Source organism: Mirounga leonina, unplaced genomic scaffold, assembly GCF_011800145.1.
Source record: "Mirounga leonina isolate KUSES-001 unplaced genomic scaffold, KU_Mleo_1.0 Mir_101664, whole genome shotgun sequence".
Classification (NCBI taxonomy): Eukaryota; Metazoa; Chordata; class Mammalia; order Carnivora; family Phocidae; genus Mirounga; species Mirounga leonina.
Genome location: NW_023270175.1, coordinates 9,398,029 through 9,414,422, shown reverse-complemented (window position 1 = coordinate 9,414,422; position 16,394 = coordinate 9,398,029). Strand labels below are relative to the sequence as shown.

At 41.4% G+C, this 16,394-nt stretch overlaps 1 pseudogene; it reads right to left on the bottom strand.

Moving 5' to 3' along the window:
- Window positions 1–908: 908 nt before the first annotated feature.
- On the bottom strand, window positions 909–994 carry LOC118013774 (annotated as a pseudogene).
- Window positions 995–16,394: the final 15,400 nt, after the last annotated feature.

The window sequence follows — 16,394 nt, the reverse complement described above, 5'->3', positions numbered from 1 at the left end:
GTGCATTGACGTTTGAGAAGTACACCTCTAGGTGACCCCTGTAGTCCTTTGAGGTCTAATGTTTAGGATTCTAAGGAAACTTGTAAATATTTGTACTCCTGCTGTTCTCATTGCAGTTATTACTTGAATTGATCTTACTTGTGTCTCCGTTACGTTTCCTCCCCCTCTGCACCTACCACCTATCTTTTTCGATAACCAGCTCAAATGTCAACTTCTGTTGTGAATACCTTTTGTCCTATTGATTCCCATTTCACTTGTTTTTCTAAAATAGTATGTTATCATACTGTATTCCAGTAGACAGCAATTTGCCAGCCTGGCTGTAAATTCAAATTGGCCGTACAGCTTTTAATCAAACACAGACGCCCAGTCCAGATCCATTGAATCACAAACTTTGGGGGAGGGGAGCGTACATCCTAGGCATAGATATAAAAAATAATCTGCTTGGTAAGTTTGATATGTATTTCTTTTGCTTTTAAGATTTTATTTATTTATTTGACAGAGAGCGAGAGCACAAGCAGGGAGAGAGGCAGGCAGACTCCCCGCTGAGCAAAGAGCCCAATGCGGGACTCGATCTCAGGACCCTGGGATCATGACCTGAGCCAAAGGCAGACGCTTAACCAACTGAGCCACCCAGGCACCCCTGCATTTCTTTTTTTAGTTGAAGTATAATTGATATATAAAATTAGCTTCAGCTGTGCAACATCATGACAGGCAAGGAGCCCTCTCCTGGCCAGGGCCCCTCCCCATTCCCCATGTCTAGTTTCTCTCCGGGGAGGTGGGGTTGTGGGGGCATGGGAGGAGGGTTTAGTGTGAGTGGATCCCCAGAGGGAGAGTGTGCTGGGGTGGGGACGGGGGTCCCACCACTTCACATGCACTTACAAGACTGGTCTCCCAGGGAATCAAAATGTAAAAATATGCAACACTTCATCCTTGCATAGGGGCCATGCTGATCTCTGTATAGTTCCAGTGTACTGTATGTGCTGCTGAAGCGAACTCGTGTTGAGAACTTTGCAGATCTACTCTCTTAGTGACTTCCAAGCATGAGCCACCATATTAGCTATAGTCACCGTGCTGTATATTACATCATCATGACTTAGTGATTTGATAACTGGAAATGTGTACCTTTGGCTCCCTTCAGCTATTTTGCCCAGACCCCTGCCCCTGCCTTTGGCAGTTGCCGATGTGTTCTCTCTCTATGAGTTCATTGTGGTTGTTGTTGTTGTTATCATTTTCGATGCCACATATATATGTAAGATCATATGGCATTTATCCTTTTCTGTCTGACTTAGCTTAATGCTCTCAAGGTCCATCCGTGTTGTCCCAATAGCAAGATTTCCTACTTTTCTATGCCCGATTAATATTCCATGGTTTGTGTGTGCATGTGCATGCATGTGCATGTAATCCAATTTTCCTTATCCATTCTTCCGCTGATGATAGCCTCTTCGGTTGTTTCCAAATCTGTGCTATTGTAAACAATGCTGCACTGAGCATCAGGCGCAGATATCGTTTCAGATTAGTGTTTTTGTTTCTTCAGATAAGTATCTAGAAGCAGAATCGCTGAATCCTATGGTAGTTTTAGTTTTAGAGGCACCTCTGTACTGTTTTCCATCGAGGTTGTTCCATTGATATCTATTTCTAATGGAGAACTAACGTGGGAAAAAAATCACCTCTCCATGGGCCAGGATTCTTTCTTTTCTCCAGTCTTTTGTCTGAATAAATATTTATCGAATGAATGGACAGATGAATTATTTGTTTGTCTTTAAAAAAAATTTTTTTTAAAGATTTTATTTATTTATTTGAGAGAGAGACAGAGCACGAACAGGGTGGAGCAGCAGAGGGAGAGGGAGAAGCAGACTCCCCACTGAGCAGGGAGCCCGACGTGTGGCTTGATTCCAGGACCCTGGGATCATGACCTGAGCTGAAGGCAGACGCTTAACCAACTGAGCCACCCAGGTGCCCCTCCTTGCTTCTCTTTCAAGATAGATTGAACTCTTGAGTGGCAGGTCCTTGTCTTTCTATCTGGGGCCTTTTTGAAGGCTTGGAGAATGACAGGTAGTCAACACATTAGTTCCTGTGTCTGTACCCTTTCTGAAGGCTTTGAAAGTGGAAACGACCTGGGTTGAAATCCTACCACTGCCATTTCATAGCTCTGTGACTCTAGTACGTTACAGGAGCATTTGCTCCGTTCACCTCATCTATGGGTTTTGATATTTCTTGCCGGCCTCTGGTGGACTCTGCACCATGTGGTCTGCTACATGTCTCAGAAATGATGCCGGACAAGGCAGACAACTTCCTATTTTCTTAGAGCATCCGTTCCAGTAGGATAGACTGATAAACGAAAACAAGTAAAAAGATGAATGGAAAAACAAATTGAAGCCAATAAAACAAGAGGCTGAGAAATGGAATCATGCTCAAGGGTGGTGAAGGAACCAACCTGATATGGAAAGATATTTAGGTAGATCATCAGAAGATGAAATGGATCTTGTGAAGGTGAAGATGTGCTAATGAGCATATCCGGTAGAGGCCATGAGGTGTGTGATTGTTCCGAAGCAGGAAAATGCTCAGTGTGTTGAAAACCAGAGAGATGACCAATGGGACTGGAGCTCAGTGAGTAGGGAGGATTTAAGGCTAGGTTGGGTTGGCATTAATGGCAGGGAAATAGGAATGCCTAAAAGTTGCTTTGATCTAGTTTTCCTCATCTGTGAGAAACAATGTAAGTAATTGTTTTCAGTTGGGCTAGTGCCTGATCATCTACATGTAGCACCAAGGAAAGCTGGTTTGAAGACTGATGTAGCCTACAGAGAGGGCTGCTACCTCTCAGCAAACTATGATCTATTTCTGGCAGCTCATGGCCTCCGGCCATCCATGGCATGGAAATGTGAGATGGTTTTGCATGTGAGGAAGGAAGGATAGAACAACATGACTGGGTTTTGAGGGGATCCTGGCTAATTTATTGATGTCAAAGAGTGTCATAACATGCTTGTGACCTTTTTATGCAGTGTTACCCCACCTATAAGAAATGTCTGTCACATAGTGTCATGGAAACCCATCAATGTAGCAATTCTTTTGAGGCTTTGGCTCCCAAGAAGTGCTGTGGGAAGGAGAGAGTTAGGAGAAAAGCCACAACCTTCTTCCCCCTACTTCACTTAACCTAATGTTTGAACCTCAGTCTTCTTATTTCTAAGGCAAGGAGACTTCTAGGAACTCTATGAAATAACTAGTGTGAGCATAAAATGAGATAATGCATGTATAGGCCTTCCTAGTGTCTGTCACCAAATTAGCTATTCTTCTTAGATGACTTGGGTTGAATATAAAGATGACGCAAACACTTTGCAAAATCATCATGCACAAGATACTCTGTGAAGGTAGTCAGTAGGACTTTTCATCCCTGCCAACTGGTAGCAGCCATGCTTGGTGGCCACAAAGTCTGAGAGCTACGATACATTTGGAAAAGGGACTTGATTGAAAAGTAAGTGAATACAATTCACTTTCCCCAGTCCATGGTGGATTTGTATCTGAAAAACGGGATGAAGGAGAGAACCAGCTTTCCTTTTCTTCTTTTTCCACCCACCCGGAGCCCAGACAGTCAGCCTGTGGCTTATACATTTGGCCCCAGTAGTGATGTCCATTTGTAAGTGCAAGCAACCAAAGAAGATTCTAGAGGTGTGATGAAAGAAGCAAATCACAGAGGTTAAAGCATTTACATGCTGAATTTGGCAGAAAATATGACCTAGGCTCTATGAGTGTGCATGAGTGGTGTGCGGGCACGGGAGAGGTTATATATGTGGTGTTTGTGGGTCCGGGTGTGTATGTCAGATGGTGTGTGTGGTATGTGCCTGGTCCTCCTTCGCCTTCTAAACCGGATTGGGGTGGGGAGTGGTACGTTCTTGAATCGGCCTCTTTGTTTGCGTGATATATATTCCTTTTGCCAAGGATAAGTCATGTTTGTCAAACTATTAATTGGCTCATTCATTAGTATGGAAATAAGGTTTTTGGGGACCAAGAACAGCTATGTATAAATACTCTTTCACTTCAGCTCTGAACAAAGAAAGGATTGTGGCTCAAATGCTGTCCGAGTCACCACTCGTGTATGCTGGAATGGTTGATGGTCTGTCCCCACCAGACTCTGCTGCTGGTGCAGGTTGGGTGGAGGAAAAGGACATTACCAGCTGGTGCTGAAAGAGACGTGAAATGAACATACATGCTGTCCCAGGGTTCGCAACACTGAGACCTTCTTGCCCTTGTGTGCTTGGGACTTTCTTGTCTACAGGTGAAGCAGGGACACATGTTGACAGGGCCAAGTACTGCGGAATTGAAGTTAGGTCGAACTTAGTGTGGACACTGAACCGACATATAGAGGACTCTAAATATAACTCTTGATTTTGTTTGTGTTTGGTAAAACTTTTCTTTGAAAAGTCATGCAGGTTCCCCAGAGTTCTTTCATATGGAAACCAATGTGTGATAATTTGGATCCACCATGCGCTAACCAGCATCCAGTGGAATTTAGCTTCTATTGTGACTGAGAGTTTATCATGTAAATATAAGCCTTGCCCATACGACTAAGAGACTGTTCTTTCTGTTGGACAAATAAAAGGAACAGGCTCGGATATCTCTTCCTGTATCAAGCAGTGATTCTGTTGATGAAACCAAGCCACCTCCCTGGCCCATCCATATAATCACCTGGTCAAGAAACTCCTCTTAGATTTGCTGCTCGAATAAAAGAAAATGTATTTATCCTTCCTTTCAACTAAAAGTGACTCAGTGCCTTGTGTCAATTAGCTAAGCGTTTGGCACCACATATACTGTTTTTCTCAGCATATGTAGACATTGGTAGCTAGCAGTTTTGTGGTTGGGAATTATCTGAGCAGTAATCCACGAAAATACCATCCAAAATTGGTTTCTTTTTTTTTTTTTTGACATTCTACATGAGTATGTAATTACCAATGCACACTTAACAAAGGATGGCAGGACACCGTGTTAACAATTATGTTCAGACTTTGTTAAATCACTTCAAGAAATTAATGACCTGCAGAAAGAGAACAAAGATCCCAAATACGGTTTCGGTGATAGTCTGAGTTTACCTCTTTTATCTCTATAAGGATTTAGTAAAATGGGTAGAAAAGCAAAAACATTCAGTCATATTTGATACAGATTTTCTTTCTGTCTAGATGTTAGTAATAAAATAAGCTTACTTTATTACTTTATTAATTAAACTGTTCATGCATACCATGGAGGAAACATCAAACGGGAAAAGTCCGGGTCTCATACAAAAGAGGAAAGAAAGGAGATAATATCAGAGCAGCAAGCTTGTCATCATTATTTATTTTCAATGCTATAATTAGCGTGGTAAAAGTATGTTGGTGTAGTCTAGAACCTAGGCATCTCAATCAGTTTCTAAATTCAAACTGTTTCCCATTAAGAGCTGGCTGTCTGCTGAGAACTAGGCAGCAGGGCTGGCCAGTTCTCTTTGCTATTATCTGTGTGTGAGAGCCAGAGTCGGCCTACCTATGTGTGGTGTATAGGGGGGGATTTTGAGTGTTTTCTGAATTCTCTGTCCTCGGAGTTGCAGATAGTTTTGGCCCCAGCATGCTCTGTTCTGGATCAGAGCCACTTTATCCAAGGCCAGTATTTTGAGGAGACATGGCCACCTGTGTTGTACAAATGGGAGGAGGTCTCTAGTTGACTAAGAGATGCACTTGACCTGAGTCATCTTACTATTTCCTTGGGGTGGAGTTAATGTGTGGAGAGCTAACCCTCCTAGACACAAGGGTGCTATGGGTCTGTCACAGGTAAAGTGAGGAGGACAGGAGCCTAGAGGGCTAACTGGTACACCGGCCCACCACACGGAGTGGCCCTAGGCATCTGGATACTTGGAACATAGAGTAGGTTAAGAAGCTCCTATTACACCTTTTCACTCCTTGAAGGAAGCTTAGCGGAGTAGAGACAGACCCAGTTTTAAATTCTAGCCTCAGCATTTTCTCACTTGTGTGACCTTAAGCAAGTCATTTTTCTCTGAGCTTCAGTTCTCTCTTATGCAAAATCAAGGCAATTTGTAATTACCATGTAATTCTCATGTAATTGTAGGTTGTAAGAAATAGAAAGTTTGCACATATTTGTGGGGCTTTTTTGAATTATTCAATAAATGGTAATTATATTAGCATTGACTCATCTTCCTTGGCTGTCTTTTAAGTTCATTGTATGTGGAAGTGACTTGATTTAAAGGAGAATGATCTCCTGGGAGCAGAAGTAATTATTGACTTACTGTTACTGTCCCATACTATATTATTCTTACAAGATTTACATCTTGCTATCCTTCTGGTTTATGGAGCTAGTTTCAGAGCCTTCTCTGCTCTCTTTATTCGTGCATCATCCTACAGTTGAGACTCATGCCATCTGAATTCTACCAACTTAATACTTGTTTTTTTGATCTTATAATAATTTTCGTTAGCTCATAGCATTCTTTTTTTCATGTACTAGCAAATACACTCCTTCCTCAAAGCCCTTTATTTCTATTTGCTGGAAAATTATTATATAAATATATGGTATCTGCTACGCTAATGGTGCCATGTACAATTATACGGTGCACAGCATGCACAACTGTACATGGTGATCCACTACTTCAACAGTATTCATCCCTACTTCATCAGTCTCAGTGCAACTGCTCAGAACCATGACACTTTGATGTTCATCCTCCTCTCCCAATGACTTGTATTAATACTCTATTAAGTGGGTTCTTTGTTCTGGATCTCACAAGACTGAAAGTAGGTGTTGGCTGGGTGAGGACCTTATCTGGATATTCTGGGAAAGAATCTTTGTTCTCGTTCATTTCAGATGGTTGCTCGAATTCACTTCCTTGCTGCTGTCAGACTAAGGTCTCATTTCCTTGTTTGCTGTCAGCCAGGGTCTGTTCTCAAACTCTACAGCTTGCCTCTATTCCTCAGGTTGTGACCTTCTCCATCTTCAGAATCAGTCACAAATCTCCCTTGTACAGCTTCAGTCTCTTTGACCTTCCTTTCTGGCACCAGGCTGACCAAACTCTGCATTTAAAGGGCATGTATGATGAGATTATTCACACCCAGGTAACTCCCTTTGGTCAAATAAGGCCAAGGGAGTAGCACACAATCTTGGGCATGCCACCAGGGAGTGAAGATCATGGGGACCAAAATCTGACTTATGACCTCTCTAATCCTTCCTATTGCATAACTGAATTTCATAACCAGCCCTAACCCCATCATTTAGCACTTCTACAAACATCATGCCATCATTCTTTATTTTCTTACCCCATTGTTCTTCTATGAACCCATCCTAGTTACTTAACTGTGGGTCACTATGACAACCTTGGTCATTCCTACCTCTGGGTTGCTAAGGAAAGTGGGAAATCTTGGTAATACACAGTTATGGCTTTCAGTTGTGTGACTTGCCTCCTGGAATATTTTAGGAGCGTCCTCCAGCCCCTTTCTCTCACTGCTGCTTAACGGATTTTTTGTGGGGGGGTACAATGCGATTCCGATCACGTCGGGCTGTATTTAAAATCATGTAATGGCTTCCCATCGTTTTCAGGACCAAGTGTCAACTCCTTAATCTGGCATCAAAGGACCTTCTGGAGATGATCTCTAAGGTTATTCTTCATAACCCCCACACAGGAAACTCACCTCAAACTCTATGATATGAGTAATTGGAGTTCCTCGTTCATGCCATGCTTTCACATGCTTCTGTGTCTTATGCACAGCTTGTTTACCGGACACACCCCACCCATGATTTTTCTTGTTTGGTGCTAGTCCTTCAAGGCATAGTTCAAGTATCTTCTTCTTCTTCTTTTTTTTTTTTTTTTTTTAAGATTTTCGTTTATTTGAGAGAGAGAGAGAGAGCATGAGCGGGGGGTTGGGCAGAGGAAGAGGGAGAAGCAGACTCCCCGCTGAGCAGGGAGCCCTGTATGAGGCTCGACCCCAGGACCAAGATGATGACCTGAGACCAAGGCTGATGCTTAACTGACTGAGCCACCCAGGCACCTCCGTTCAAATATCTCCTTATGAAGACTTCTCTGTACCATCCAATTTTCTGGCCTTGGGCAAAATTATTCATTCCTTCCACTGAAAACTCATATCCTTCATCAAATCACTTTGGTTTATGACTGTGAATGCTCTCAGGAAGGGGACTCAGACCTACCCATTCTCTTCTTGCTTCACTTTCTCCTTACTTGGACAAGGAGGTTAGCACATATAGGCACTCTCAGTATGTGATTGAATAATTAGATTTATTCTATTTTTTTTTAAAGATTTTTAAAAAATTTATTCATTTGAGACAGAGAGATAGGAGGAGAGGCAGAGGGAGAGGGAGGAGCAGACTCCCTGCAGAGCCGGGAATCCAACACAGGGCTTGATCCTCAGGCCCAGAGATCACGACCTGAGCCGAAGGCAGACGCTCAACCATCTGAGCCACCCGGGCACCCCCACATAATTGGATTTATTCTAAATGAGAAGATATAGTCAAAATTTGGAGGGCTATTACAGTTGACCCTTGAACAACAACGAGTGTTCTGGGTATCAATCCTCCACATAGTGGAAAATTCAAGTATAACTTTTGGCTCCCCAAAAACTTAACTACTAATGGTCTGCTGTTGCCTGGAGGCCTTATCTATAACATAAATGATCCATTAACACGTTTAGTATGTTATAGGTATTTTATACTCTGTTCCTACAATAAAGGGGAGAAAAGACCATGCTTTTAAAATTACAAGGAAAACACATTTACAGTACTGTAGTGTATTGAAAAAAATCTACATAGACGTGGACCCATACAGTTCAATCCCACGTTCAAGGGTCAGCTGTACTCAGCTAAACTCCAGTTTCAGAACCGACTTCGCTTCAAGATCTCATTCTAATTAAGAACTAACGCGATTGCGAATTTTCACCCTCTGGAGTTCAAGGTTTTCTCCATGATTGTATTCATCCTTTTTTTGCTTCCTGGTGTGAATTGTGTGTTTATATGTGATGGAAACAGAGTGAAAGAGCCTGGTGTACCTGTCATATTCATTGGTCTTTAGTCATAGTTGAAACCTTTAAATAGATAATCATCTACTTTCTGGTGATTCAAGTTGTATTGAGGACAGAGTTGGAATACCTTCTATGGGAAGAATCCATAAAAATTTCTTTTTGGGGCGCCTGGGTGGCTCCGTCGTTAAGCATCTGCCTTCGGCTCAGGTCATGATCCCAGGGTCCTGGGATCGAGTCCCACATCGGGCTCCCTGCTCGGCGGGAAGCCTGCTTCTCCCTCTCCCACTCCCCTTGCTTGTGTTCCTGCTCTCGCTGTCTCTCTCTCTGTCAAATAAATAAATAAAATCTTTAAAAAAAAAAAATAAAATAAAATAAATTAAAAAAAAAATTCCTTTTTGATTCTCTTTGGCTTTTTTGCTTATGGTATTCCTGCCTCCTAATAGATTTGTTTCTCTAATTAGGGTTTTCCAATTTCCTTTAGTGTGCCATGACTGTATGTTTTTGTCTCATATCTAAAAAGTGATTGAATAGAATGTATAAAGTAGTTGAGTTTGAATTATCTCTGTTCACTCTTAGGCGTAACAATAAATCCTTTCCTTGAAGGGTAGTGTCTAATATTGATAGAAACCATGAAGCAAACCAAACTGAAAGCTTTATATGGGAAGTCCCAGGGAATTTTACCACCATCAAATAAGTATATTAACTGTGGTTATTGGGATCCTATATTTTTCTTAATGTACTTTGATTAAAAAGTGTCCTAGCCCCAAATCTAAGACCTTTAACTTGTTTATTTCACTTATACCAAATGCTTCTATATTCTGAATATATTTAAGAAGCCTATAGATCTGACTTGGGTTATACTTTAAATCTAAAAACATTTAAGCAGCTTTGGTTGTGGAGAAATGAATGTAGTTTTAGTAGATAGAAATGAAAGTCAATCTCAAGTATCAAGTTACATAGCTAACTCAATTATTCACATTTTAGGAAAGAACGATGGGCTTTCTCTTGCTCTGTTAATTCCCCAAGTTGTTCTTAATTTAGCAGGCTTTTCTTCCTGTGGATTAATTTCTTTGTATAGACACACGAGGAGCTTCTACTGTTCAGTTCTCAGTGGTCTCTGGTGAATACAGGTGCTCCTGCAGCTTTTAATAGCCCACAGTCTGTCTGTATTGAACTCCTTAGAAGCTAGCATTTCTGGAATGATGTACCTTTAGCTACGAAATAGGCTGTTGACATTATGAAGGGGACGTTATTGGATAACCAAGGGTATGAACAATTCCTCTTTGAAAGTCAAGGACTGCTCTCCACTACTATTAGGAATACTGGTTTGAAAATGAATTTAGATAAGGTTCTGGCAGTAGATCATACACTATTCAGGAAAGTTTTATAACAATCCAAAAAAGATTAAAAGGATAAAACGAATTTAGAAAATTGAGTCCTTTTTCCCCATTGTGTTACCTTATATTAAAACCTGACTGCGAAATCTGAGAGAACCTAGAAATTATTTGGCTTACCGTATTCCAGACATGCTGTGAAGAGTAGAACTATTTGAATGAGATGAACAGCCACTTTCTTTCAAAAACCACTGATATTTTTCCCTCCGACCTGGGTGTACCCCCGGGGGTAGCAGCGGAGGGGATTTGCTGGTCATCTGCTTGTCCTGACACTAACTCGTGAAGTCACTGAGCCCCAGAGAGGTGCTGTGAATTGCCCAGCTTCATAGAGCTACTTATTGGCCGAACAGCGACTTTGCTTATATTGTCTATCCCTGCGTACTTTTTACAGTCCTTCGCTGATTTTCTATATTTGTTTACCAACTCCAAACATTGTACCAATCGTAGAACCATCCCACTGAAATGAAAAGTTACTTCCTTTCAAAAATCATTGATAAGTTTCCACCCTACTTGGGTGTACCGCATCTGTAACAGCTGAGGGGATTAGCTAGTAACATGCTTGGTTCTTAAGATAGGCTTGCTACTGGGCACCTGGGTGGCTCAGTTGGTTAAGCGACTGCCTTCGGCTCAGGTCATGATCCTGCAGTCCCGGGATCGAGTCCCGCATCGGGCTCCCTGCTCGGCAGGGAGTCTGCTTCTCCCTCTCCCATTTCCTGTTTGTGTTCCCTCTCTCGCTGTGTCTTTCTCTGTCAAATAAGTAAAATCTTAAAAAAAAAAAAAAGATAGGCTTGCTACTTTTCAAAAGGAATGATTCCAGAAATGCTTTTTACATGCTTAGTAGAGTGTACAGCTCTGGTATGTGAGAGAAACCTCTTTTGTACTGTATGAGGGCTCCTTTGTTGCTTTACACTGTAGACCTTTTTAATGGAAGGAAGGGGGAAGGAGGCTATTATGTTGTTTTGCATTTACAATTCAGAATTATGTCCTTGGTGGTGCTCAAAGAAATTTCACGATGGGATATTAGGAAGTGTTAGGCCTATTCAGACAACTATTTATCAGTCTATTTCAAGCTTTTCCATGTTAAGAAAAAAAACAGTGATCAAATAAAAACTGAAATTGCGTACAGTGAGTTTGATGAAAGCTTGTAAGTACTTTTGGTTGCTAGGGCAACATTTCCTTTTGTCTCTGGTTAATGTGATTTCTCTCTCTGCAGCTTGACTCCTTTCGAGTAGATATTTATTTTTAAAAAGAACCCAAATTCCAGGCTTATGGCAAAAGAATAAGGCCCCTCACACCAACTTATTTTTCTTCAATAAAACTTAGAATACAAAAAGACATCGTGTTCGTGCGCACAGATAATATGAGGCAAAATGGTTAGGCTCGAGTAGTCCAAGTTTGAGCAGTTTTGGGCTTTTTGGTATCTCAGTTCCCTTCAGCTGCCTTCTTGATGCCTTTTATGATCTATGCCCCCAGCGCCCCCCACCTCAGCTTCATGGTAAGGAGGCATTTCAATACCACCTGTATTCTCCACCCGAATCTTAAGTTAGTCATTCTCCGCCCATTTGCTCAGACACTGCCCAATGTTTTCCAAAGGGACACCTAAGGTTGGTTTTAACAGATGTTGATTTGTTTGCATTTTCGATTCTTCCTCATTACATATACATTTGTTTTACCATAGCAATATGTTATCCTTGTGTTTTTTAACTCTGCCCTATTATTAGTTCAGGTCAGATAATTCATTCTTTGTCATGGGGACGTGTCCTGGGCCTTGTAGTGTATTTAGCAGCATCCCCACTTCTCCTGACCAAATGCTAACAGCAATCCAGAAGTTGAGAGAATGGAAAATACTTCATCAAATTGCTATGGGTCACCTGGGGATCCATATAGCCCCCAGTTAAGAACCATTGCTTTATCCTTAGAGAACCCATCTATTTTGACGATTTTATTGGCTATAGTTTGGGCACTGAGAAGATGAGTAAGTGGGGACTTGAATTGAATATAGCTACATATTTTATTTTATTTTATTTAAGATTTTATTTATCTCACAGAGAGAGAGAGAGCACAAGTAGGGGGAAGAGCAGAGAGAGAGGGAGAAGTAGGCTCTCCACTGAGCAGGGGAGCCTGATGTGGGGCTGGATCCCAGGACCCCGGGATCATGACCTGAGCCGAAGGCAGACACTTAACTGACTGAGCCACCTAGGTGCCCCTAGTTACATATTTTAAAGATGTATACTTTGGGCCTTTTGGTGTTCAACTTAGTTGGCTCCCTACTTTCACATGCATAGGATTGGAGTGTTTATAATCCATGTTCCTAATGGATTTTGTTCAACATTTTATTGATGTAGAGTTTAAGTATATAGCTCAGTGAATAACCTTATTTAACAACCATCCAGATCAAGGTAGTTTACATTGCCCATTATCTCCTTATGTCCCCTTTCTGGGCAATCCTCTTAGCCCAAAGGGTGACTACTTATCTGGTTTGTGTTACTGTACGTGGGTTTTGTGTTTTCTAGAATTCCCTATAAATAAAATCATATAGTGTGTGGCTGTTTGTGTCTGGTTTCTTTCCCTCAGCATCATGTTTTCCAGATTTAGCCATTTTTGCTGAATGTATAGGTATTTTATTTGTATTGTTTTAAGTACCAATCCGTTGTATATTACCATTAGTTTATGCACTAGTGTTGATGGACAGTTGAGTTATCTACTGGTTTATACTATTGTGAGTATATCTGCTATGAGCAGTCATGTGAAAATCTTTTTGTGGACACATATGCTCATTGTTCTCACATGTATACCTGGTAGTAGAAATCTTGTGTCATACCATGTCACAAAAATATTTTAAGTGATTAAAAAATATATTCTAGGGGCGCCTGGGTGGCTCAAGTCATGATCCTGAGGTCCTGGGGTTGAGCTCCCCATTGGGCTCCCTGCTCAGTGGGGAGTCTGCTTCTCCCTCTCCCTCTGCCCCTCTCCCCTGCTCGTGCTCTCTCTTTCCCTCTCTCTCTCTCTCTGGAATAAATAAATGAATCTTTAAAAAACGTGTATATATATATATATATATATATATATATATTCTAGTCCACAGAGAAAGTCCATGATGTTTCCGCCATGGAATCTATCTGTAATCTAGATATAATGACAATCTAAGAAGTTGAATGGAAAAACAAAATATATAGTGTTGAAGAACATGGGTTTTGGGGTCAGTAGACTTGAAAATAAGTCTTGGCCCTGCTACTTGACAGCTGTGTGGCCTTGGGCAAGTTATCTGATGTCTCTGTGCCTCCATTTCATCAGCTATAAAACAGAAAATAGTAGTAATAAGCTGATAGAATCATGAGAAGTAAATGTGATAATGCAGGTAAAGCACTTTGCGGAGAAACTGGCATATATTGGTATTATTATTGCGTTGTAAATGTTGCAAATACTATTTCATGGAAAGTTTATCTAATGAGATGTTGTAGTTCAGAAATGCAGAACACTAAATGGAATGGGAAGTTGGGAGAGCAGCAGGTGATTATAGGGACCAGGGCTGTTTAATGCCGTGGGGCTGTAGAAGGTAGAAGAAAGGATCACTTCCTCAGCCTCACAGGTGAACTGATTGCGATGAGTTGTCCAGGGCAGTTCATCTACTGGAAGAAAGTAAAAGCAGTAAGAGTTGTGTATGATTGTGAGGGATCACACCAGAAGGACTGGTGTTTAGAACAAAGGAGGAGGTGGAGGACTTTTCAGGCTGGAGTTAAGGACTTGGGATGCTCAATCATTTTTGGATCCCAGCCTCCCATGTGAATCTTCTGAAAGTCCAAAACACTTTCTGTAGAAATCTACACATGTGTATCTGCACGCAAACTTTTGCCTACAGTGTCAGGGCATTTGAAGACCCCTTGTGGCTCAGACATGGACCCTACTAGGTATCAACAAACCATAGTCAAAAGAGATATCTCTGTATCTGGAGACAGGGGGTGTTAAGAACTTGAAAACTGAAGAGACAATCTGGAGCATAGACATTTCCTTAGTAATAAAAAGGGCTGAAAGGGATTTTCAATGTCAAAGTAGTGGTAGAAAGGTATAGTTTACGGGTGCCCGGGTGGCTCAGTTGGTTAAGCATCTGCCTTCGGCTCAGGTCATGATCCCGGAGTCCTGCGATCGAGCCCCGCATCAGGGTCCTTGCTCAGCAGGGAGCCTGCTTCTCCCTCTGCCCCACCCCCTGCTCATGCTCTCTCTCTCTCTCAAATAAATAAATAAAATCTTAAAAAAAAAGCTATAGTTGTACTAGATACAAGACAATGAACGACCCAGACATTAGGTTATCAGATGAGCTAGCCTTGGCCTTCCTGAGGTGCGAAGCAGAGAATGTAGAAGACACGGATCCATGGTATGTATGTGCTGAGCCCAGCTCATTGAGTCGCATGAAGTTATTTCCCTGGCCTTTACCAACTAAGGGAATGGCTAACATGGATTAGAATACTAAAAGGTCTGGAAAGACCTTTACAATGCCTAAAGTACAACACTGTCATTTGACACATGAGGGAGATGATTTGGAAGGAGTTTGCCTGAAAGCTATGGCTACTTGGTCGCCAAGAGAAACTAGAGTCTTGGTGTTATGTGTTCTAATCCCTCTGTTGTCCAATATATGGCATTGCCTTGTGTCCTTCCTGTGTTTCGAAAGTAGCTAGGACAATTAGAAAATATTTTAGAGAATCCCTGATCTTGGAGCGTCAAGCCTTTGAAGGATTTTAACCAGAGAGAAACTGATTAGGCGTATTGTTTAGTTAGATGATTGAAGGTTGATGGTTTAGTTAGTTGCCTGTTTTCCCTAAGTGTCCCTTCATCGTGATTTTAGGGTTAGAGAATAGGATTACTATTCTTTTCCTGATGTAATATATATGAACAGCTTATAGTCTGAAGCATTTTTTTGACCACAAAGCATATCTAAATATGTAAGAGGACGTCATGCCGACATTGATAAAGGGAGCAAGTATCTTGGTAAACAAAAATCTCCTAGATAGGGATCTCTATGCTTCTGTATGTTTTTAAGAGCAAATCAAAGGTATAAGATTCAATATGTTAATATTATTAACATAACTTATCTCATAGGTTTGGGAGTGGTGTCAGAGGGGATAGATGGGAGGATCACTTTTGCGTTCTGAAAAAAGTATCAAATTGAAATATAACATAAATCTAAGGATGCTCAGTCAATTCTTCATGGAAGGAGATTTCTTCCATTTCTTCCTAACAATAAGTAAAAAGGTGAACAGATTGAAAATTCCATACCTGCTCTTAAATCTATAAGAGAAGGAAGAGGAGAACACGGGGTAAACCAGTGTTTCCAAGATTGGAAGACTAGGTAAACATTGTGAGTTGTGGCTTATTGGAGCAGAGACTAACAAGCAGAAACTGCCTTTAGAACCAGTGTCAGGGTAGGAAAACCTGGATTGCAATTGTCAAATTTCTTAAAGCTCAGTGCAGAAAACTCGTGAAGGCAAAATACTCCAAGGTGGACCTAGTCATAGGGTGTCATCCATAATACTGTGAGATTTGCTTTTAGAAACTCCACCAGATTACCATAGTAAATGTAGGAAAATCCCCTAATGCTTCTGGGAGATGCAGGAGAAAAGAAACCATTTTAAAGATTTATTTATTTATTTGAGAGAGAGAATGAGTAGGTTAGAAAGAGTGAGCTGGGGGGGGGCGGAAAGAGGGGTAAGGAGAGTCAGAATCCTTAAGCAGACTCCCCACTGAGTGCAGAACCTGGAAGCAGGTCTCTATCCCAGGACTCTGAGATCATGACCTGAGCGGAAAGCAAGAGTCAGCTGTTTAACTGACTGAGCCATCCAGGTTCCGAAAGGAACCATTTTATTTTATTTATTTATTTTTAAAAGATTTAATTTGTTTGAGAAAGAGCTTGAGTGTGGGGGGTAGGGGAGAGGGAAGGGGATAGGGACAAGCTGACTCCCTGCTGAGTGGGCAGTCTGGGGCAGGGCTTGATTCTAGGACCCTGGGATCAATG